Here is a 24787-nt window from a genome sequence, read left to right on the forward strand (position 1 = left end):
TACCCTTTTTATTGGCAGATGCCTGCCGGGGTTCTTCCATACATAGATGTAAAAGCAACAAGCAATGGCTTTTGACAAGCCCTCCAAAAATTGACCCTTTTTATTGGCAGATGCCTGCCGGGGTTCTTCCATACATGGATGTAAAAGTAACAAGCAATGGCTTTTCACAAGCCCTCCAAAAATTTACCCTTTTTATTGGCAGATGCCTGCCGGGGTTCTTACATACATGGATGTAAAAGCAACAAGCAATGGCTTTTGACAAGCCCTCCAAAAATTGAACCTTTTTATTGGCAGATGCCTGCCGGAGTTCTTCCATACATGGATGTAAAAGTAACAAGCAATGGCTTTTCACAAGCCCTCCAAAAATTGACCCTTTTTAGTGGCAGATGCCTGCCGGGGTTCTTCCATACATTAATGTAAAAGCAACAAGCAATGGCTTTTCACAAACCCTCCAAAAATTTACCCTTTTTATTGGCAGATGCCTGCCGGGGTTCTTCCATACATAGATGTAAAAGCAACAAGCAATGGCTTTTGACAAGCCCTCCAAAAATTGACCCTTTTTAGTGGCAGATGCCTGCCGGGGTTCTTCCATACATTAATGTAAAAGCAACAAGCAATGGCTTTTCACAAGCCCTCCAAAAATTTACCCTTTTTATTGGCAGATGCCTGCCGGGGTTCTTCCATACATAGATGTAAAAGCAACAAGCAATGGCTTTTGACAAGCCCTCCAAAAATTTACCCTTTTTTTTGGCAGATGCCTGCCGGGGTTCTTCCATACATAGATGTAAAAGCAAAAAGCAATGGCTTTTGCCAAGCCCTCCAAAAATGTACCCTTTTTATTGGTAGATGCCTGCCGGGGTTCTTCCATACATTAATGTAAAAGCAACAAGCAATGGCTTTTGACAAGCCCTCCAAAAATTGACCCTTTTTTTTGGCAGATGCCTGCCGGGGTTCTTCTATACATAGATGTAAAAGCAACAAGCAATGGCTTTTGACAAGCCCTCCAAAAATTTACCCTTTTTATTGGCAGATGCCTGCCGGGGTTCTTCCATACATAGATGTAAAAGCAACAAGCAATGGCTTTTGACAAGCCCTCCAAAAATTGACCCTTTTTAGTGGCAGATGCCTGCCGGGGTTCTTCCATACATAGATGTAAAAGCAACAAGCAATGACTTTTGACAAGCCCTCCAAAAATTAACCCTTTTTAGTGGCAGATGCCTGCCGGGGTTCTTCCATACATAGATGTAAAAGCAACAAGCAATGGCTTTTGACAAGCCCTCCAAAAATGTACCCTTTTTTTTGGCAGATGCCTGCCGGGGTTCTTCCATACATGAATGCAAAAGCAACAAGCAATGGCTTTTGACAAGCCCTCCAAAAATTGACCCTTTTTATTGGCAGATGCCTGCCGGGGTTCTTCCATACATAGATGTAAAAGCAAAAAGCAATGGCTTTTGACAAGCTCTCCAAAAATTGACCCTTTTTATTGGCAGATGCCTGCCGGGGTTCTTCCATACATGGATGTATAAGCAACAAGCAATGGCTTTTGACAAGCCCTCCAAAAATTTACCCTTTTTTTGGCAGATGCCTGCCGGGGTTCTTCCATACATAGATGTAAAAGCAACAAGCAATGGCTTTTGACAAGCCCTCCAAAAATGTACCCCTTTTATTGGCAGATGCCTGCCGGGGTTCTTCCATACATGAATGTAAAAGCAACAAGCAATGGCTTTTGACAAGCCCTCCAAAAATTGACCCTTTTTTTTGGCAGATGCCTGCCGGGGTTCTTCCATACATAGATGTAAAAGCAACAAGCAATGGCTTTTGATAAGCCCTCCAAAAATTGACCCTTTTTTTTGGCAGATGCCTGCCGGGGTTCTTCCATACATAGATGTAAAAGCAAAAAGCAATGGCTTTTGACAAGCCCTCCAAAAATGTATCCTTTTTATTGGTAGATGCCTGCCGGGGTTCTTCCATACATTAATGTAAAAGCAACAAGCAATGGCTTTTGACAAGCCCTCCAAAAATTGACCCTTTTTTTTGGCAGATGCCTGCCGGGGTTCTTCCATACATAGATGTAAAAGCAACAAGCAATGGCTTTTGAAAAGCCCTCCAAAAATTGACCCTTTTTAGTGGCAGATGCCTGCCGGGGTTCTTCCATACATAGATGTAAAAGCAACAAGCAATGGCTTTTGACAAGCCCTCCAAAAATTTACCCTTTTTTTGGCAGATGCCTGCCGGGGTTCTTCCATACATAGATGTAAAAGCAAAAAGCAATGGCTTTTGACAAGCCCTCCAAAAATTGACCCTTTTTATTGGCAGATGCCTGCCGGGGTTCTTCCATACATAGATGTAAAAGCAACAAGCAATGGCTTTTGACAAGCCCTCCAAAAATTGACCCTTTTTATTGGCAGATGCCTGCCGGGGTTCTTCCATACATAGATGTAAAAGCAACAAGCAATGGCTTTTGACAAGCCCTCCAAAAATTGACCCTTTTTAGTGGAAGATGCCTGCCGGGGTTCTTCCATACATAGATGTAAAAGCAACAAGCAATGACTTTTGACAAGCCCTCCAAAAATTGACCCTTTTTATTGTCAGATGCCTGCCGGGGTTCTTCCATACATAGATGTAAAAGCAAAAAGCAATGGCTTTTGACAAGCCCTCCAAAAATTGACCCTTTTTATTGGCAGATGCCTGCCGGGGTTCTTCCATACATAGATGTAAAAGCAACAAGCAATGGCTTTTGACAAGCCCTCCAAAAATTGACCCTTTTTATTGGCAGATGCCTGCCGGGGTTCTTCCATACATAGATGTAAAAGCAACAAGCAATGGCTTTTGACAAGCCCTCCAAAAATTGACCCTTTTTAGTGGAAGATGCCTGCCGGGGTTCTTCCATACATAGATGTAAAAGCAACAAGCAATGACTTTTGACAAGCCCTCCAAAAATTGACCCTTTTTAGTGGCAGATGCCTGCCGGGGTTCTTCCATACATAGATGTAAAAGCAACAAGCAATGGCTTTTGACAAGCCCTCCAAAAATTTACCCTTTTTTTTTGGCAGATGCCTGCCGGGGTTCTTCCATACATAGATGTAAAAGCAACAAGCAATGGCTTTTGACAAGCCCTCCAAAAATTGACCCTTTTTATTGGCAGATGCATGCCGAGGTTCTTCCATACATAGATGTAAAAGCAAAAAGCAATGGCTTTTGACAAGCCCTCCAAAAATGTACCCTTTTTATTGGTAGATGCCTGCCGGGGTTCTTCCATACATTAATGTAAAAGCAACAAGCAATGGCTTTTGACAAGCCCTCCAAAAATTGACCCTTTTTTTTGGCAGATGCCTGCCGGGGTTCTTCCATACATAGATGTAAAAGCAACAAGCAATGGCTTTTGACAAGCCCTCCAAAAATTGACCCTTTTTAGTGGCAGATGCCTGCCGGGGTTCTTCCATACATAGATGTAAAAGCAACAAGCAATGACTTTTGACAAGCCCTCCAAAAATTAACCCTTTTTAGTGGCAGATGCCTGCCGGGGTTCTTCCATACATAGATGTAAAAGCAACAAGCAATGGCTTTTGACAAGCCCTCCAAAAATGTACCCTTTTTTTTGGCAGATGCCTGCCGGGGTTCTTCCATACATGAATGCAAAAGCAACAAGCAATGGCTTTTGACAAGCCCTCCAAAAATTGACCCTTTTTATTGGCAGATGCCTGCCGGGGTTCTTCCATACATAGATGTAAAAGCAAAAAGCAATGGCTTTTGACAAGCTCTCCAAAAATTGACCCTTTTTATTGGCAGATGCCTGCCGGGGTTCTTCCATACATGGATGTATAAGCAACAAGCAATGGCTTTTGACAAGCCCTCCAAAAATTTACCCTTTTTTTGGCAGATGCCTGCCGGGGTTCTTCCATACATAGATGTAAAAGCAACAAGCAATGGCTTTTGACAAGCCCTCCAAAAATGTACCCCTTTTATTGGCAGATGCCTGCCGGGGTTCTTCCATACATGAATGTAAAAGCAACAAGCAATGGCTTTTGACAAGCCCTCCAAAAATTGACCCTTTTTTTTGGCAGATGCCTGCCGGGGTTCTTCCATACATAGATGTAAAAGCAACAAGCAATGGCTTTTGATAAGCCCTCCAAAAATTGACCCTTTTTTTTGGCAGATGCCTGCCGGGGTTCTTCCATACATAGATGTAAAAGCAAAAAGCAATGGCTTTTGACAAGCCCTCCAAAAATGTATCCTTTTTATTGGTAGATGCCTGCCGGGGTTCTTCCATACATTAATGTAAAAGCAACAAGCAATGGCTTTTGATAAGCCCTCCAAAAATTGACCCTTTTTTTTGGCAGATGCCTGCCGGGGTTCTTCCATACATAGATGTAAAAGCAACAAGCAATGGCTTTTGAAAAGCCCTCCAAAAATTGACCCTTTTTAGTGGCAGATGCCTGCCGGGGTTCTTCCATACATAGATGTAAAAGCAACAAGCAATGGCTTTTGACAAGCCCTCCAAAAATTTACCCTTTTTTTGGCAGATGCCTGCCGGGGTTCTTCCATACATAGATGTAAAAGCAAAAAGCAATGGCTTTTGACAAGCCCTCCAAAAATTGACCCTTTTTATTGGCAGATGCCTGCCGGGGTTCTTCCATACATAGATGTAAAAGCAACAAGCAATGGCTTTTGACAAGCCCTCCAAAAATTGACCCTTTTTATTGGCAGATGCCTGCCGGGGTTCTTCCATACATAGATGTAAAAGCAACAAGCAATGGCTTTTGACAAGCCCTCCAAAAATTGACCCTTTTTAGTGGAAGATGCCTGCCGGGGTTCTTCCATACATAGATGTAAAAGCAACAAGCAATGACTTTTGACAAGCCCTCCAAAAATTGACCCTTTTTATTGTCAGATGCCTGCCGGGGTTCTTCCATACATAGATGTAAAAGCAAAAAGCAATGGCTTTTGACAAGCCCTCCAAAAATTGACCCTTTTTATTGGCAGATGCCTGCCGGGGTTCTTCCATACATAGATGTAAAAGCAACAAGCAATGGCTTTTGACAAGCCCTCCAAAAATTGACCCTTTTTATTGGCAGATGCCTGCCGGGGTTCTTCCATACATAGATGTAAAAGCAACAAGCAATGGCTTTTGACAAGCCCTCCAAAAATTGACCCTTTTTAGTGGAAGATGCCTGCCGGGGTTCTTCCATACATAGATGTAAAAGCAACAAGCAATGACTTTTGACAAGCCCTCCAAAAATTGACCCTTTTTAGTGGCAGATGCCTGCCGGGGTTCTTCCATACATAGATGTAAAAGCAACAAGCAATGGCTTTTGACAAGCCCTCCAAAAATTTACCCTTTTTTTTTGGCAGATGCCTGCCGGGGTTCTTCCATACATAGATGTAAAAGCAACAAGCAATGGCTTTTGACAAGCCCTCCAAAAATTGACCCTTTTTATTGGCAGATGCATGCCGAGGTTCTTCCATACATAGATGTAAAAGCAAAAAGCAATGGCTTTTGACAAGCCCTCCAAAAATGTACCCTTTTTATTGGTAGATGCCTGCCGGGGTTCTTCCATACATTAATGTAAAAGCAACAAGCAATGGCTTTTGACAAGCCCTCCAAAAATTGACCCTTTTTTTTGGCAGATGCCTGCCGGGGTTCTTCCATACATAGATGTAAAAGCAACAAGCAATGGCTTTTGACAAGCCCTCCAAAAATTGACCCTTTTTAGTGGCAGATGCCTGCCGGGGTTCTTCCATACATAGATGTAAAAGCAACAAGCAATGGCTTTTGACAAGCCCTCCAAAAATGTACCCTTTTTTTTTGGCAGATGCCTGCCGGGGTTCTTCCATACATAGATGTAAAAGCAAAAAGCAATGGCTTTTGACAAGCCCTCCAAAAATTGACCCTTTTTATTGGCAGATGCCTGCCGGGGTTCTTCCATACATGGATGTAAAAGCAACAAGCAATGGCTTTTGAAAAGCCCTCCAAAAATTTACCCTTTTTTTGGCAGATGCCTGCCGGGGTTCTTCCATACATAGATGTAAAAGCAAAAAGCAATGGCTTTTGACAAGCCCTCCAAAAATTGACCCTTTTTATTGGCAGATGCCTGCCGGGGTTCTTCCATACATAGATGTAAAAGCAACAAGCAATGGCTTTTGACAAGCCCTCCAAAAATTGACCCTTTTTATTGGCAGATGCCTGCCGGGGTTCTTCCATACATAGATGTAAAAGCAAAAAGCAATGGCTTTTGACAAGCCCTCCAAAAATTTACCCTTTTTATTGGTAGATGCCTGCCGGGGTTCTTCCATACATTAATGTAAAAGCAACAAGCAATGGCTTTTGACAAGCCCTCCAAAAATTGACCCTTTTTTTTGGCAGATGCATGCCGGGGTTCTTCCATACATAGATGTAAAAGCAACAAGCAATGGCTTTTGACAAGCCCTCCAAAAATTGACCCTTTTTATTGGCAGATGCCTGCCGGGGTTCTTCCATACATAGATGTAAAAGCAACAAGCAATGGCTTTTGACAAGCCCTCCAAAAATTGACCCTTTTTAGTGGCAGATGCCTGCCGGGGTTCTTCCATACATAGATGTAAAAGCAACAAGCAATGACTTTTGACAAGCCCTCCAAAAATTGACCCTTTTTAGTGGCAGATGCCTGCCGGGGTTCTTCCATACATAGATGTAAAAGCAAAAAGCAATGGCTTTTGACAAGCCCTCCAAAAATTTACCCTTTTTTTGGCAGATGCCTGCCGGGGTTCTTCCATACATAGATGTAAAAGCAACAAGCAATGGCTTTTGACAAGCCCTCCAAAAATTTACCCTTTTTTTGGCAGATGCCTGCCGGGGTTCTTCCATACATAGATGTAAAAGCAACAAGCAATGGCTTTTGACAAGCCCTCCAAAAATTGACCCTTTTTATTGGCAGATGCCTGCCGGGGTTCTTCCATACATAGATGTAAAAGCAACAAGCAATGGTTTTTGACAAGCCCTCCAAAAATGTACCCTTTTTAGTGGAAGATGCCTGCCGGGGTTCTTCCATACATAGATGTAAAAGCAACAAGCAATGACTTTTGACAAGCCCTCCAAAAATTGACCCTTTTTAGTGGCAGATGCCTGCCGGGGTTCTTCCATACATAGATGTAAAAGCAACAAGCAATGGCTTTTGACAAGCCCTCCAAAAATTTACCCTTTTTTTTTGGCAGATGCCTGCCGGGGTTCTTCCATACATAGATGTAAAAGCAAAAAGCAATGGCTTTTGACAAGCCCTCCAAAAATTGACCCTTTTTATTGGCAGATGCCTGCCGGTGTTCTTCCATACATAGATGTAAAAGCAACAAGCAATGGCTTTTGACAAGCCCTCCAAAAATTTACCCTTTTTTTGGCAGATGCCTGCTGGGGTTCTTCCATACATGGATGTATAAGCAACAAGCAATGGCTTTTGACAAGCCCTCCAAAAATTGACCCTTTTTAGTGGCAGATGCCTGCCGGAGTTCTTCCATACATAGATGTAAAAGCAACAAGCAATGGCTTTTGACAAGCCCTCCAAAAATTTACCCTTTTTTTGGCAGATGCCTGCCGGGGTTCTTCCATACATAGATGTAAAAGCAACAAGCAATGGCTTTTGACAAGCCCTCCAAAAATGTACCCTTTTTTTTTGGCAGATGCCTGCCGGGGTTCTTCCATACATAGATGTAAAAGCAAAAAGCAATGGCTTTTGACAAGCCCTCCAAAAATTGACCCTTTTTATTGGCAGATGCCTGCCGGGGTTCTTCCATACATGGATGTAAAAGCAACAAGCAATGGCTTTTGAAAAGCCCTCCAAAAATTTACCCTTTTTTTGGCAGATGCCTGCCGGGGTTCTTCCATACATAGATGTAAAAGCAACAAGCAATGGCTTTTGACAAGCCCTCCAAAAATTGACCCTTTTTATTGGCAGATGCCTGCCGGGGTTCTTCCATACATAGATGTAAAAGCAAAAAGCAATGGCTTTTGACAAGCCCTCCAAAAATGTACCCTTTTTATTGGTAGATGCCTGCCGGGGTTCTTCCATACATTAATGTAAAAGCAACAAGCAATGGCTTTTGACAAGCCCTCCAAAAATTGACCCTTTTTTTTGGCAGATGCATGCCGGGGTTCTTCCATACATAGATGTAAAAGCAACAAGCAATGGCTTTTGACAAGCCCTCCAAAAATTTACCCTTTTTTTGGCAGATGCCTGCCGGGGTTCTTCCATACATAGATGTAAAAGCAAAAAGCAATGGCTTTTGACAAGCCCTCCAAAAATTTACCCTTTTTTTGGCAGATGCCTGCCGGGGTTCTTCCATACATAGATGTAAAAGCAACAAGCAATGGCTTTTGACAAGCCCTCCAAAAATTTACCCTTTTTTTGGCAGATGCCTGCCGGGGTTCTTCCATACATAGATGTAAAAGCAACAAGCAATGGCTTTTGACAAGCCCTCCAAAAATTGACCCTTTTTATTGGCAGATGCCTGCCGGGGTTCTTCCATACATAGATGTAAAAGCAACAAGCAATGGTTTTTGACAAGCCCTCCAAAAATTTACCCTTTTTAGTGGAAGATGCCTGCCGGGGTTCTTCCATACATAGATGTAAAAGCAACAAGCAATGACTTTTGACAAGCCCTCCAAAAATTGACCCTTTTTAGTGGCAGATGCCTGCCGGGGTTCTTCCATACATAGATGTAAAAGCAAAAAGCAATGGCTTTTGACAAGCCCTCCAAAAATTGACCCTTTTTATTGGCAGATGCCTGCTGGGGTTCTTCCATACATGGATGTATAAGCAACAAGCAATGGCTTTTGAAAAGCCCTCCAAAAATTTACCCTTTTTTTGGCAGATGCCTGCCGGGGTTCTTCCATACATAGATGTAAAAGCAACAAGCAATGGCTTTTGACAAGCCCTCCAAAAATTGACCCTTTTTATTGGCAGATGCCTGCCGGGGTTCTTCCATACATAGATGTAAAAGCATCAAGCAATGGCTTTTGACAAGCCCTCCAAAAATTGACCCTTTTTTTTGGCAGATGCCTGCCGGGGTTCTTCCATACATAGATGTAAAAGCATCAAGCAATGGCTTTTGACAAGCCCTCCAAAAATTGACCCTTTTTATTGGCAGATGCCTGCCGGGTTTCTTCCATACATAGATGTAAAAGCAAAAAGCAATGGCTTTTGACAAACCCTCCAAAAATGTACCCTTTTTATTGGTAGATGCCTGCCGGGGTTCTTCCATACATTAATGTAAAAGCAACAAGCAATGGCTTTTGACAAGCCCTCCAAAAATTGACCCTTTTTTTTGGCAGATGCATGCCGGGGTTCTTCCATACATGGATGTAAAAGCAACAAGCAATGGCTTTTGACAAGCCCTCCAAAAATTGACCCTTTTTATTGGCAGATGCCTGCCGGGGTTCTTCCATACATAGATGTAAAAGCAACAAGCAATGGCTTTTGACAAGCCCTCCAAAAATTTACCCTTTTTAGTGGCAGATGCCTGCCGGGGTTCTTCCATACATAGATGTAAAAGCAACAAGCAATGACTTTTCACAAGCCCTCCAAAAATTAACCCTTTTTAGTGGCAGATGCCTGCCGGGGTTCTTCCATACATAGATGTAAAAGCAACAAACAATGGCTTTTGACAAGCCCTCCAAAAATTTACCCTTTTTTTTGGCAGATGCCTGCCGGGGTTCTTCCATACATAGATGTAAAAGCAAAAAGCAATGGCTTTTGACAAGCCCTCCAAAAATTGACCCTTTTTATTGGCAGATGCCTGCCGGGGTTCTTCCATACATGGATGTATAAGCAACAAGCAATGGCTTTTGACAAGCCCTCCAAAAATTTACCCTTTTTTTGGCAGATGCCTGCCGGGGTTCTTCCATACATAGATGTAAAAGCAACAAGCAATGGCTTTTGACAAGCCCTCCAAAAATGTACCCCTTTTATTGGCAGATGCCTGCCGGGGTTCTTCCATACATGAATGTAAAAGCAACAAGCAATGGCTTTTGACAAGCCCTCCAAAAATTGACCCTTTTTTTTGGCAGATGCCTGCCGGGGTTCTTCCATACATAGATGTAAAAGCTAAAAGCAATGGCTTTTGACAAGCCCTCCAAAAATGTACCCTTTTTATTGGTAGATGCCTGTCGGTGTTCTTCCATACATTAATGTAAAAGCAACAAGCAATGGCTTTTGACAAGCCCTCCAAAAATTGCCCCTTTTTTTTGGCAGATGCATGTCGGGGTTCTTCCATACATAGATGTAAAAGCAACAAGCAATGGCTTTTGACAAGCCTTCCAAAAATTGACCCTTTTTATTGGCAGATGCCTGCCGGGGTTCTTCCATACATAGATGTAAAAGCAACAAGCAATGGCTTTTGACAAGCCCTCCAAAAATTGACCCTTTTAAGTGGAAGATGCCTGCCGGGGTTCTTCCATACATAGATGTAAAAGCAACAAGCAATGACTTTTGACAAGCCCTCCAAAAATTGACCCTTTTTAGTGGCAGATGCCTGCCGGGGTTCTTCCATACATAGATGTAAAAGCAACAAGCAATGGCTTTTGACAAGCCCTCCAAAAATTGACCCTTTTTATTGGTAGATGCCTGCTGGGGTTCTTCCATACATAGATGTAAAAGCAACAAGCAATGGCTTTTCACAAGCCCTCCAAAAATGTACCCTTTTTATTGGTAGATGCCTGCCGGGGTTCTTCCATACATAGATGTAAAAGCAACAAGCAATGGCTTTTGACAAGCCCTCCAAAAATTGACCCTTTTTTTTGGCAGATGCCTGCCGGGGTTCTTCCATACATAGATGTAAAAGCAAAAAGCAATGGCTTTTGACAAGCCCTCCAAAAATGTACCCTTTTTATTGGTAGATGCCTGCCGGGGTTCTTCCATACATTAATGTAAAAGCAACAAGCAATGGCTTTTGACAAGCCCTCCAAAAATTGACCCTTTTTTTTGGCAGATGCATGCCGGGGTTCTTCCATACATAGATGTAAAAGCAACAAGCAATGGCTTTTGACAAGCCCTCCAAAAATTTACCCTTTTTTTGGCAGATGCCTGCCGGGGTTCTTCCATACATAGATGTAAAAGCAAAAAGCAATGGCTTTTGACAAGCCCTCCAAAAATTGACCCTTTTTATTGGCAGATGCCTGCCGGGGTTCTTCCATACATGGATGTATAAGCAACAAGCAATGGCTTTTGACAAGCCCTCCAAAAATTGACCCTTTTTATTGGCAGATGCCTGCCTGGGTTCTTCCATACATGAATGTAAAAGCAACAAGCAATGGCTTTTGACAAGCCCTCCAAAAATTGACCCTTTTTATTGGTAGATGCCTGCCGGGGTTCTTCCATACATGGATGTAAAAGCAACAAGCAATGGCTTTTGACAAGCCCTCCAAAAATTGACCCTTTTTAGTGGAAGATGCCTGCCGGGGTTCTTCCATACATAGATGTAAAAGCAACAAGCAATGGCTTTTGACAAGCCCTCCAAAAATTTACCCTTTTTTTTTGGCAGATGCCTGCCGGGGTTCTTCCATACATAGATGTAAAAGCAAAAAGCAATGGCTTTTGACAAGCCCTCCAAAAATTGACCCTTTTTATTGGCAGATGCCTGCCGGGGTTCTTCCATACATGGATGTAAAAGTAACAAGCAATGGCTTTTCACAAGCCCTCCAAAAATTGACCCTTTTTATTGGCAGATGCCTGCCGGGGTTCTTCCATACATAGATGTAAAAGCATCAAGCAATGGCTTTTGACAAGCCATCCAAAAATTGACCCTTTTTTTTGGCAGATGCCTGCCGGGGTTCTTCCATACATAGATGTAAAAGCAAAAAGCAATGGCTTTTGACAAGCCCTCCAAAAATTGACCCTTTTTATTGGCAGATGCCTGCCGGGGTTCTTCCATACATAGATGTAAAAGCATCAAGCAATGGCTTTTGACAAGCCATCCAAAAATTGACCCTTTTTTTTGGCAGATGCCTGCCGGGGTTCTTCCATACATAGATGTAAAAGCAAAAAGCAATGGCTTTTGACAAGCCCTCCAAAAATGTACCCTTTTTATTGGTAGATGCCTGCCGGGGTTCTTCCATATATTAATGTAAAAGCAACAAGCAATGGCTTTTGACAAGCCCTCCAAAAATTGACCCTTTTTTTTGGCAGATGCATGCCGGGGTTCTTCCATACATAGATGTAAAAGCAACAAGCAATGGCTTTTGACAAGCCCTCCAAAAATTGACCCTTTTTATTGGCAGATGCCTGCCGGGGTTCTTCCATACATAGATGTAAAAGCAACAAGCAATGGCTTTTGACAAGCCCTCCAAAAATTGACCCTTTTTATTGGCAGATGCCTGCCTGGGTTCTTCCATACATGAATGTAAAAGCAACAAGCAATGGCTTTTGACAAGCCCTCCAAAAATTGACCCTTTTTATTGGTAGATGCCTGCCGGGGTTCTTCCATACATGGATGTAAAAGCAACAAGCAATGGCTTTTGACAAGCCCTCCAAAAATTGACCCTTTTTAGTGGAAGATGCCTGCCGGGGTTCTTCCATACATAGATGTAAAAGCAACAAGCAATGGCTTTTGACAAGCCCTCCAAAAATTTACCCTTTTTTTTTGGCAGATGCCTGCCGGGGTTCTTCCATACATAGATGTAAAAGCAAAAAGCAATGGCTTTTGACAAGCCCTCCAAAAATTGACCCTTTTTATTGGCAGATGCCTGCCGGGGTTCTTCCATACATGGATGTATAAGCAACAAGCAATGGCTTTTGACAAGCCCTCCAAAAATGTACCCTTTTTTTGGCAGATGCCTGCCGGGGTTCTTCCATACATGGATGTAAAAGTAACAAGCAATGGCTTTTCACAAGCCCTCCAAAAATTGACCCTTTTTATTGGCAGATGCCTGCCGGGGTTCTTCCATACATAGATGTAAAAGCATCAAGCAATGGCTTTTGACAAGCCATCCAAAAATTGACCCTTTTTTTTGGCAGATGCCTGCCGGGGTTCTTCCATACATAGATGTAAAAGCAAAAAGCAATGGCTTTTGACAAGCCCTCCAAAAATGTACCCTTTTTATTGGTAGATGCCTGCCGGGGTTCTTCCATATATTAATGTAAAAGCAACAAGCAATGGCTTTTGACAAGCCCTCCAAAAATTGACCCTTTTTTTTGGCAGATGCATGCCGGGGTTCTTCCATACATAGATGTAAAAGCAACAAGCAATGGCTTTTGACAAGCCCTCCAAAAATTGACCCTTTTTATTGGCAGATGCCTGCCGGGGTTCTTCCATACATAGATGTAAAAGCAACAAGCAATGGCTTTTGACAAGCCCTCCAAAAATTTACCCTTTTTAGTGGCAGATGCCTGCCGGGGTTCTTCCATACATAGATGTAAAAGCAACAAGCAATGGCTTTTGACAAGCCCTCCAAAAATTAACCCTTTTTAGTGGCAGATGCCTGCCGGGGTTCTTCCATACATAGATGTAAAAGCAACAAGCAATGGCTTTTGACAAGCCCTCCAAAAATTGACCCTTTTTAGTGGCAGATGCCTGCCGGGGTTCTTCCATACATAGATGTAAAAGCAAAAAGCAATGGCTTTTGACAAGCCCTCCAAAAATTGACCCTTTTTATTGGCAGATGCCTGCTGGGGTTCTTCCATACATGGATGTATAAGCAACAAGCAATGGCTTTTGAAAAGCCCTCCAAAAATTTACCCTTTTTTTGGCAGATGCCTGCCGGGGTTCTTCCATACATAGATGTAAAAGCAACAAGCAATGGCTTTTGACAAGCCCTCCAAAAATTGACCCTTTTTATTGGCAGATGCCTGCCGGGGTTCTTCCATACATAGATGTAAAAGCATCAAGCAATGGCTTTTGACAAGCCCTCCAAAAATTGACCCTTTTTTTTGGCAGATGCCTGCCGGGGTTCTTCCATACATAGATGTAAAAGCATCAAGCAATGGCTTTTGACAAGCCCTCCAAAAATTGACCCTTTTTATTGGCAGATGCCTGCCGGGTTTCTTCCATACATAGATGTAAAAGCAACAAGCAATGGCTTTTGACAAACCCTCCAAAAATGTACCCTTTTTATTGGTAGATGCCTGCCGGGGTTCTTCCATACATTAATGTAAAAGCAACAAGCAATGGCTTTTGACAAGCCCTCCAAAAATTGACCCTTTTTTTTGGCAGATGCATGCCGGGGTTCTTCCATACATGGATGTAAAAGCAACAAGCAATGGCTTTTGACAAGCCCTCCAAAAATTGACCCTTTTTATTGGCAGATGCCTGCCGGGGTTCTTCCATACATAGATGTAAAAGCAACAAGCAATGGCTTTTGACAAGCCCTCCAAAAATTGACCCTTTTTAGTGGCAGATGCCTGCCGGGGTTCTTCCATACATAGATGTAAAAGCAACAAGCAATGACTTTTCACAAGCCCTCCAAAAATTTACCCTTTTTTTTGGCAGATGCCTGCCGGGGTTCTTCCATACATAGATGTAAAAGCAAAAAGCAATGGCTTTTGACAAGCCCTCCAAAAATTGACCCTTTTTACTGGCAGATGCCTGCCGGGGTTCTTCCATACATGGATGTATAAGCAACAAGCAATGGCTTTTGACAAGCCCTCCAAAAATTTACCCTTTTTTTGGCAGATGCCTGCCGGGGTTCTTCCATACATAGATGTAAAAGCAACAAGCAATGGCTTTTGACAAGCCCTCCAAAAATGTACCCCTTTTATTGGCAGATGCCTGCCGGGGTTCTTCCATACATGAATGTAAAAGCAACAAGCAATGGCTTTTGACAAGCCCTCCAAAAATTGACCCTTTTTTTTGGCAGATGCCTGCCGGGGTTCTTCCATACATAGATGTAAAAGCTAAAAGCAATGGCTTTTGACAAGCCCTCCAAAAATGTACCCTTTTTATTGGTAGATGCCTGTCGGTGTTCTTCCATACATTAATGTAAAAGCAACAAGCAATGGCTTTTGACAAGCCCTCCAAAAATTGCCCCTTTTTTTTGGCAGATGCATGTCGGGGTTCTTCCATACATAGATGTAAAAGCAACAAGCAATGGCTTTTGACAAGCCTTCCAAAAATTGACCCTTTTTATTGGCAGATGCCTGCCGGGGTTCTTCCATACATAGATGTAAAAGCAACAAGCAATGGCTTTTGACAAGCCCTCCAAAAATTGACCCTTTTTAGTGGAAGATGCCTGCCGGGGTTCTTCCATACATAGATGTAAAAGCAACAAGCAATGACTTTTGACAAGCCCTCCAAAAATTGACCCTTTTTAGTGGCAGATGCCTGCCGGGGTTCTTCCATACATAGATGTAAAAGCAACAAGCAATGGCTTTTGACAAGCCCTCCAAAAATTGACCCTTTTTATTGGTAGATGCCTGCCGGGGTTCTTCCATACATAGATGTAAAAGCAACAAGCAATGGCTTTTCACAAGCCCTCCAAAAATGTACCCTTTTTATTGGTAGATGCCTGCCGGGGTTCTTCCATACATAGATGTAAAAGCAACAAGCAATGGCTTTTGACAAGCCCTCCAAAAATTGACCCTTTTTTTTGGCAGATGCCTGCCGGGGTTCTTCCATACATAGATGTAAAAGCAAAAAGCAATGGCTTTTGACAAGCCCTCCAAAAATGTACCCTTTTTATTGGTAGATGCCTGCCGGGGTTCTTCCATACATTAATGTAAAAGCAACAAGCAATGGCTTTTGACAAGCCCTCCAAAAATTGACCCTTTTTTTTGGCAGATGCATGCCGGGGTTCTTCCATACATAGATGTAAAAGCAACAAGCAATGGCTTTTGACAAGCCCTCCAAAAATTTACCCTTTTTTTGGCAGATGCCTGCCGGGGTTCTTCCATACATAGATGTAAAAGCAAAAAGCAATGGCTTTTGACAAGCCCTCCAAAAATTGACCCTTTTTATTGGCAGATGCCTGCCGGGGTTCTTCCATACATGGATGTATAAGCAACAAGCAATGGCTTTTGACAAGCCCTCCAAAAATTGACCCTTTTTATTGGCAGATGCCTGCCGGGGTTCTTCCATACATGAATGTAAAAGCAACAAGCAATGGCTTTTGACAAGCCCTCCAAAAATTGACCCTTTTTATTGGTAGATGCCTGCCGGGGTTCTTCCATACATGGATGTAAAAGCAACAAGCAATGGCTTTTGACAAGCCCTCCAAAAATTGACCCTTTTTAGTGGAAGATGCCTGCCGGGGTTCTTCCATACATAGATGTAAAAGCAACAAGCAATGGCTTTTGACAAGCCCTCCAAAAATTTACCCTTTTTTTTTGGCAGATGCCTGCCGGGTTCTTCCATACATAGATGTAAAAGCAAAAAGCAATGGCTTTTGACAAGCCCTCCAAAAATTGACCCTTTTTATTGGCAGATGCCTGCCGGGGTTCTTCCATACATGGATGTATAAGCAACAAGCAATGGCTTTTGACAAGCCCTCCAAAAATGTACCCTTTTTTTGGCAGATGCCTGCCGGGGTTCTTCCATACATGGATGTAAAAGTAACAAGCAATGGCTTTTCACAAGCCCTCCAAAAATTGACCCTTTTTATTGGCAGATGCCTGCCGGGGTTCTTCCATACATAGATGTAAAAGCATCAAGCAATGGCTTTTGACAAGCCATCCAAAAATTGACCCTTTTTTTTGGCAGATGCCTGCCGGGGTTCTTCCATACATAGATGTAAAAGCAAAAAGCAATGGCTTTTGACAAGCCCTCCAAAAATGTACCCTTTTTATTGGTAGATGCCTGCCGGGGTTCTTCCATATATTAATGTAAAAGCAACAAGCAATGGCTTTTGACAAGCCCTCCAAAAATTGACCCTTTTTTTTGGCAGATGCATGCCGGGGTTCTTCCATACATAGATGTAAAAGCAACAAGCAATGGCTTTTGACAAGCCCTCCAAAAATTGACCCTTTTTATTGGCAGATGCCTGCCGGGGTTCTTCCATACATAGATGTAAAAGCAACAAGCAATGGCTTTTGACAAGCCCTCCAAAAATTGACCCTTTTTAGTGGCAGATGCCTGCCGGGGTTCTTCCATACATAGATGTAAAAGCAACAAGCAATGGCTTTTGACAAGCCCTCCAAAAATTAACCCTTTTTAGTGGCAGATGCCTGCCGGGGTTCTTCCATACATAGATGTAAAAGCAACAAGCAATGGCTTTTGACAAGCCCTCCAAAAATTTACCCTTTTTTTTGGCAGATGCCTGCCGGGGTTCTTCCATACATAGATGTAAAAGCAAAAAGCAATGGCTTTTGACAAGCCCTCCAAAAATTGACCCTTTTTATTGGCAGATGCCTGCCGGGGTTCTTCCATACATGGATGTATAAGCAACAAGCAATGGCTTTTGACAAGCCCTCCAAAAATTTACCCCTTTTATTGGCAGATGCCTGCCGGGGTTCTTCCATACATGGATGTAATAGTAAGAAGCAATGGCTTTTCACAAGCCCTCCAAAAATTGACCCTTTTTAGTGGCAGATGCCTGCCGGGGTTCTTCCATACATAGATGTAAAAGCAACAAGTAATGGCTTTTGACAAGCCCTCCAAAAATTGACCCTTTTTAGTGGCAGATGCCTGCCGGGGTTCTTCCATACATAGATGTAAAAGCAACAAGCAATAGCTTTTCACAAGCCCTCCAAAAATTGACCCTTTTTTTTGGCAGGTGCCTGCCGGGGTTCTTCCATACATAGATGTAAAAGCAACAAGCAATGGCTTTTGACAAGCCCTCCAAAAATGTACCCTTTTTATTGGTAGATGCCTGCCGGGGTTCTTCCATACATTAATGTAAAAGCAACAAGCAATGGCTTTTGACAAGCCCTCCAAAAATTGACCCTTTTTTTTGGCAGATGCCTGCCGGGGTTCTTCCATACATAGATGTAAAAGCAACAAGCAATGGCTTTTCACAAGCCCTCCAAAAATTGACCCTTTTTATTGGCAGATGCCTGCCGGGGTTCTTCCATACATAGATGTAAAAGCAACAAGCAATGGCTTTTGACAAGCCCTCCAAAAATTGACCCTTTTTATTGGCAGATGCCTGCCGGGGTTCTTCCATACATAGATGTAAAAGCAACAAGTAATGGCTTTTGACAAGCCCTCCAAAAATTGACCCTTTTTAGTGGCAGATGCCTGCCGGGGTTCTTCCATACATAGATGTAAAAGCAACAAGCAATGGCTTTTGACAAGCCCTCCAAAAATTTACCCTTTTTTTTGGCAGATGCCTGCCGGGGTTCTTCCATACATAGATGTAAAAGCAAAAAGCAATGGCTTTTGACAAGCCCTCCAAAAATTGACCCTTTTTATTGGCAGATGCCTGCCGGGGTTCTTCCATACATGGATGTAATAGTAAGAAGCAATGGCTTTTCACAAGCCCTCCAAAAATTGACCCTTTTTAGTGGCAGATGCCTGCCGGGGTTCTTCCATACATTAATGTAAAAGCAACAAGCAATAGCTTTTCACAAGCCGTCCAAAAATGTACCCTTTTTATTGGTAGATGCCTGCCGGGGTTCTTCCATACATAGATGTAAAAGCAACAAGCAATGGCTTTTGACAAGCCCTCCAAAAATTGACCCTTTTTTTTGGCAGATGCCTGCCGGGGTTCTTCCATACATAGATGTAAAAGCAACAAGCAATGGCTTTTAACAAGCCCTCCAAAAATGTACCCTTTTTATTGGTAGATGCCTGCCGGGGTTCTTCCATACATAGATGTAAAAGCAACAAGCAATGGCTTTTGACAAGTCCTCCAAAAATTGACCCTTTTTATTGGCAGATGCCTGCCGGGGTTCTTCCATACGTTAATGTAAAAGCAACAAGCAATGGCTTTTGACAAGCCCTCCAAAAATTGACCCTTTTTATTGGCAGATGCCTGCCGGGGTTCTTCCATACGTTAATGTAAAAGCAACAAGCAATGGCTTTTGACAAGCCCTCCAAAAATTGACCCTTTTTTTTGGCAGATGCCTGCCGGGGTTCTTCCATACATAGATGTAAAAGCAACAAGCAATGGCTTTTGACAAGTCCTCCAAAAATTGACCCTTTTTATTGACAGATGCCTGCCGGGGTTCTTCCATACATAGATGTAAAAGCAACAAGCAATGGCTTTTGACAAGCCCTCCAAAAATTGACCCTTTTTTTTGGCAGATGCCTGCCGGGGTTCTTCCATACATAGATGTAAAAGCAAAAAGCAATGGCTTTTGACAAGCCCTCCAAAAATGTACCCTTTTTATTGGTAGATGCCTGCCGGGGTTCTTCCATACATTAATGTAAAAGCAACAAGCAATGGCTTTTGACAAGCCCTCCAAAAATTGACCCTTTTTATTGGTAGATGCCTGCCGGGGTTCTTCCATACATAGATGTAAAAGCAACAAGCAATGGCTTTTCACAAGCCCTCCAAAAATGTACCCTTTTTATTGGCAGATGCCTGCCGGGGTTCTTCCATACATAGATGTAAAAGCAACAAGCAATGGCTTTTGACAAGCCCTCCAAAAATTGACCCTTTTTTTTGGCAGATGCCTGCCGGGGTTCTTCCATACATAGATGTAAAAGCAAAAAGCAATGGCTTTTGACAAGCCCTCCAAAAATGTACCCTTTTTATTGGTAGATGCCTGCCGGGGTTCTTCCATACATTAATGTAAAAGCAACAAGCAATGGCTTTTGACAAGCCCTCCAAAAATTGACCCTTTTTTTTGGCAGATGCATGCCGGGGTTCTTCCATACATAGATGTAAAAGCAACAAGCAATGGCTTTTGACAAGCCCTCCAAAAATTGACCCTTTTTAGTGGCAGATGCCTGCCGGGGTTCTTCCATACATAGATGTAAAAGCAACAAGCAATGGCTTTTGACAAGCCCTCCAAAAATTTACCCTTTTTTTGGCAGATGCCTGCCGGGGTTCTTCCATACATAGATGTAAAAGCAAAAAGCAATGGCTTTTGACAAGCCCTCCAAAAATTGACCCTTTTTATTGGCAGATGCCTGCCGGGGTTCTTCCATACATGGATGTATAAGCAACAAGCAATGGCTTTTGACAAGCCCTCCAAAAATTGACCCTTTTTATTGGCAGATGCCTGCCTGGGTTCTTCCAAACATGAATGTAAAAGCAACAAGCAATGGCTTTTGACAAGCCCTCCAAAAATTGACCCTTTTTATTGGTAGATGCCTGCCGGGGTTCTTCCATACATGGATGTAAAAGCAACAAGCAATGGCTTTTGACAAGCCCTCCAAAAATTGACCCTTTTTAGTGGAAGATGCCTGCCGGGGTTCTTCCATACATAGATGTAAAAGCAACAAGCAATGGCTTTTGACAAGCCCTCCAAAAATTTACCCTTTTTTTTTGGCAGATGCCTGCCGGGGTTCTTCCATACATAGATGTAAAAGCAAAAAGCAATGGCTTTTGACAAGCCCTCCAAAAATTGACCCTTTTTATTGGCAGATGCCTGCCGGGGTTCTTCCATACATGGATGTATAAGCAACAAGCAATGGCTTTTGACAAGCCCTCCAAAAATGTACCCTTTTTTTGGCAGATGCCTGCCGGGGTTCTTCCATACATGGATGTAAAAGTAACAAGCAATGGCTTTTCACAAGCCCTCCAAAAATTGACCCTTTTTATTGGCAGATGCCTGCCGGGGTTCTTCCATACATAGATGTAAAAGCATCAAGCAATGGCTTTTGACAAGCCATCCAAAAATTGACCCTTTTTTTTGGCAGATGCCTGCCGGGGTTCTTCCATACATAGATGTAAAAGCAAAAAGCAATGGCTTTTGACAAGCCCTCCAAAAATGTACCCTTTTTATTGGTAGATGCCTGCCGGGGTTCTTCCATATATTAATGTAAAAGCAACAAGCAATGGCTTTTGACAAGCCCTCCAAAAATTGACCCTTTTTTTTGGCAGATGCATGCCGGGGTTCTTCCATACATAGATGTAAAAGCAACAAGCAATGGCTTTTGACAAGCCCTCCAAAAATTGACCCTTTTTATTGGCAGATGCCTGCCGGGGTTCTTCCATACATAGATGTAAAAGCAACAAGCAATGGCTTTTGACAAGCCCTCCAAAAATTGACCCTTTTTAGTGGCAGATGCCTGCCGGGGTTCTTCCATACATAGATGTAAAAGCAACAAGCAATGGCTTTTGACAAGCCCTCCAAAAATTAACCCTTTTTAGTGGCAGATGCCTGCCGGGGTTCTTCCATACATAGATGTAAAAGCAACAAGCAATGGCTTTTGACAAGCCCTCCAAAAATTTACCCTTTTTTTTGGCAGATGCCTGCCGGGGTTCTTCCATACATAGATGTAAAAGCAAAAAGCAATGGCTTTTGACAAGCCCTCCAAAAATTGACCCTTTTTATTGGCAGATGCCTGCCGGGGTTCTTCCATACATGGATGTATAAGCAACAAGCAATGGCTTTTGACAAGCCCTCCAAAAATTTACCCCTTTTATTGGCAGATGCCTGCCGGGGTTCTTCCATACATGGATGTAATAGTAAGAAGCAATGGCTTTTCACAAGCCCTCCAAAAATTGACCCTTTTTAGTGGCAGATGCCTGCCGGGGTTCTTCCATACATTAATGTAAAAGCAACAAGCAATAGCTTTTCACAAGCCCTCCAAAAATTGACCCTTTTTTTTGGCAGATGCCTGCCGGGGTTCTTCCATACATAGATGTAAAAGCAACAAGCAATGGCTTTTGACAAGCCCTCCAAAAATGTACCCTTTTTATTGGTAGATGCCTGCCGGGGTTCTTCCATACATTAATGTAAAAGCAACAAGCAATGGCTTTTGACAAGCCCTCCAAAAATTGACCCTTTTTTTTGGCAGATGCCTGCCGGGGTTCTTCCATACATAGTTGTAAAAGCAACAAGCAATGGCTTTTCACAAGCCCTCCAAAAATTGACCCTTTTTATTGGCAGATGCCTGCCGGGGTTCTTCCATACATAGATGTAAAAGCTAAAAGCAATGGCTTTTGACAAGCCCTCCAAAAATGTACCCTTTTTATTGGTAGATGCCTGTCGGTGTTCTTCCATACATTAATGTAAAAGCAACAAGCAATGGCTTTTGACAAGCCCTCCAAAAATTGCCCCTTTTTTTTGGCAGATGCATGTCGGGGTTCTTCCATACATAGATGTAAAAGCAACAAGCAATGGCTTTTGACAAGCCTTCCAAAAATTGACCCTTTTTATTGGCAGATGCCTGCCGGGGTTCTTCCATACATAGATGTAAAAGCAACAAGCAATGGCTTTTGACAAGCCCTCCAAAAATTGACCCTTTTTAGTGGCAGATGCCTGCCGGGGTTCTTCCATACATGGATGTAAAAGCAACAAGCAATGGCTTTTGACAAGCCCTCCAAAAATTTACCCCTTTTATTGGCAGATGCCTGCCGGGGTTCTTCCATACATAGATGTAAAAGCAACAAGCAATGGCTTTTGACAAGCCCTCCAAAAATTGACCCTTTTTTTTGGCAGATGCCTTCCGGGGTTCTTCCATACATGAATGTAAAAGCAACAAGCAATGGCTTTTCACAAGCCCTCCAAAAATTTACCCTTTTTATTGGCAGATGCCTGCCGGGGTTCTTCCATACATAGATGTAAAAGCAACAAGCAATGGCTTTTCACAAGCCCTCCAAAAATTGACCCTTTTTATTGGCAGATGCCTGCCGGGGTTCTTCCATACATGGATGTAAAAGCAACAAGCAATGGCTTTTGACAAGCCCTCCAAAAATTTACCCTTTTTTTGGCAGATGCCTGCCGGGGTTCTTCCATACATAGATGTAAAAGCAACAAGCAATGGCTTTTGACAAGCCCTCCAAAAATTGACCCTTTTTAGTGGCAGATGCCTGCCGGGGTTCTTCCATACATGGATGTAAAAGCAACAAGCAATGGCTTTTGACAAGCCCTCCAAAAATTTACCCTTTTTTTGGCAAATGCCTGCCGGGGTTCTTCCATACATAGATGTAAAAGCAACAAGCAATGGCTTTTGACAAGCCCTCCAAAAATTGACCCTTTTTATTGGCAGATGCCTGCCGGGGTTCTTCCATACATGAATGTAAAAGCAACAAGCAATGGCTTTTCACAAGCCCTCCAAAAATTGACCCTTTCTATTGGCAGATGCCTGCCGGGGTTCTTCCATACATAGTTGTAAAAGCAACAAGCAATGGCTTTTGACAAGCCCTCCAAAAATTTACCCTTTTTTTGGCAGATGCCTGCCGGGGTTCTTCCATACATAGATGTAAAAGCAACAAGCAATGGCTTTTGACAAGCCCTCCAAAAATTGACCCTTTTTAGTGGCAGATGCCTGCCGGGGTTCTTCCATACATGGATGTAAAAGCAACAAGCAATGGCTTTTGACAAGCCCTCCAAAAATTGACCCTTTTTTTTGGCAGATGCCTGCCGGGGTTCTTCCATACATAGATGTAAAAGCAACAAGCAATGGATTTTGACAAGCCCTCCAAAAATTGACCCTTTTTATTGGCAGATGCCTGCCGGGGTTCTTCCATACATGGATGTAAAAGCAACAAGCAATGGCTTTTGACAAGCCCTCCAAAAATTTACCCTTTTTATTGGCAGATGCCTGCCGGGGTTCTTCCATAGATAGATGTAAAAGCAACAAGCAATGGCTTTTGACAAGCCCTCCAAAAAATGACCCTTTTTATTGGCAGATGCCTGCCGGGGTTCTTCCATACATGGATGTAAAAGCAACAAGCAATGACTTTTGACAAGCCCTCCAAAAATGTACTCTTTTTTTGGCAGATGCCTGCCGGGGTTCTTCCATACATAGATGTAAAAGCAACAAGCAATGGCTTTTGACAAGCCCTCCAAAAATTGACCCTTTTTAGTGGCAGATGCCTGCCGGGGTTCTTCCATACATAGATGTAAAAGCAACAAGCAATGGCTTTTGACAAGCCCTCCAAAAATTGACCCTTTTTAGTGGCAGATGCCTGCCGGGGTTCTTCCATACATGGATGTAAAAGCAACAAGCAATGGCTTTTGACAAGCCCTCCAAAAATTGACCCTTTTTTTTGGCAGATGCCTGCCGGGGTTCTTCCATACATAGATGTAAAAGCAACAAGCAATGGATTTTGACAAGCCCTCCAAAAATTGACCCTTTTTATTGGCAGATGCCTGCCGGGGTTCTTCCATACATGGATGTAAAAGCAACAAGCAATGGCTTTTGACAAGCCCTCCAAAAATTTACCCTTTTTATTGGCAGATGCCTGCCGGGGTTCTTCCATAGATAGATGTAAAAGCAACAAGCAATGGCTTTTGACAAGCCCTCCAAAAAATGACCCTTTTTATTGGCAGATGCCTGCCGGGGTTCTTCCATACATGGATGTAAAAGCAACAAGCAATGACTTTTGACAAGCCCTCCAAAAATGTACTCTTTTTTTGGCAGATGCCTGCCGGGGTTCTTCCATACATAGATGTAAAAGCAACAAGCAATGGCTTTTGACAAGCCCTCCAAAAATTGACCCTTTTTAGTGGCAGATGCCTTTCCCGGGGTTCTTCCATACATAGATGTAAAAGCAACAAGCAATGGCTTTTGACAAGCCCTCCAAAAATTGACCCTTTTTAGTGGCAGATGCCTGCCGGGGTTCTTCCATACATGGATGTAAAAGCAACAAGCAATGGCTTTTGACAAGCCCTCCAAAAATTTACCCTTTTTTTGGCAAATGCCTGCCGGGGTTCTTCCATACATAGATGTAAAAGCAACAAGCAATGGCTTTTGACAAGCCCTCCAAAAATGTACCCTTTTTTTGGCAGATGCCTGCCGGGGTTCTTCCATAGATAGATGTAAAAGCAAC

The sequence above is a fragment of the Rhinoderma darwinii genome, chromosome 2 (assembly GCF_050947455.1).
Source record: "Rhinoderma darwinii isolate aRhiDar2 chromosome 2, aRhiDar2.hap1, whole genome shotgun sequence".
Taxonomy (NCBI): Eukaryota; Metazoa; Chordata; class Amphibia; order Anura; family Rhinodermatidae; genus Rhinoderma; species Rhinoderma darwinii.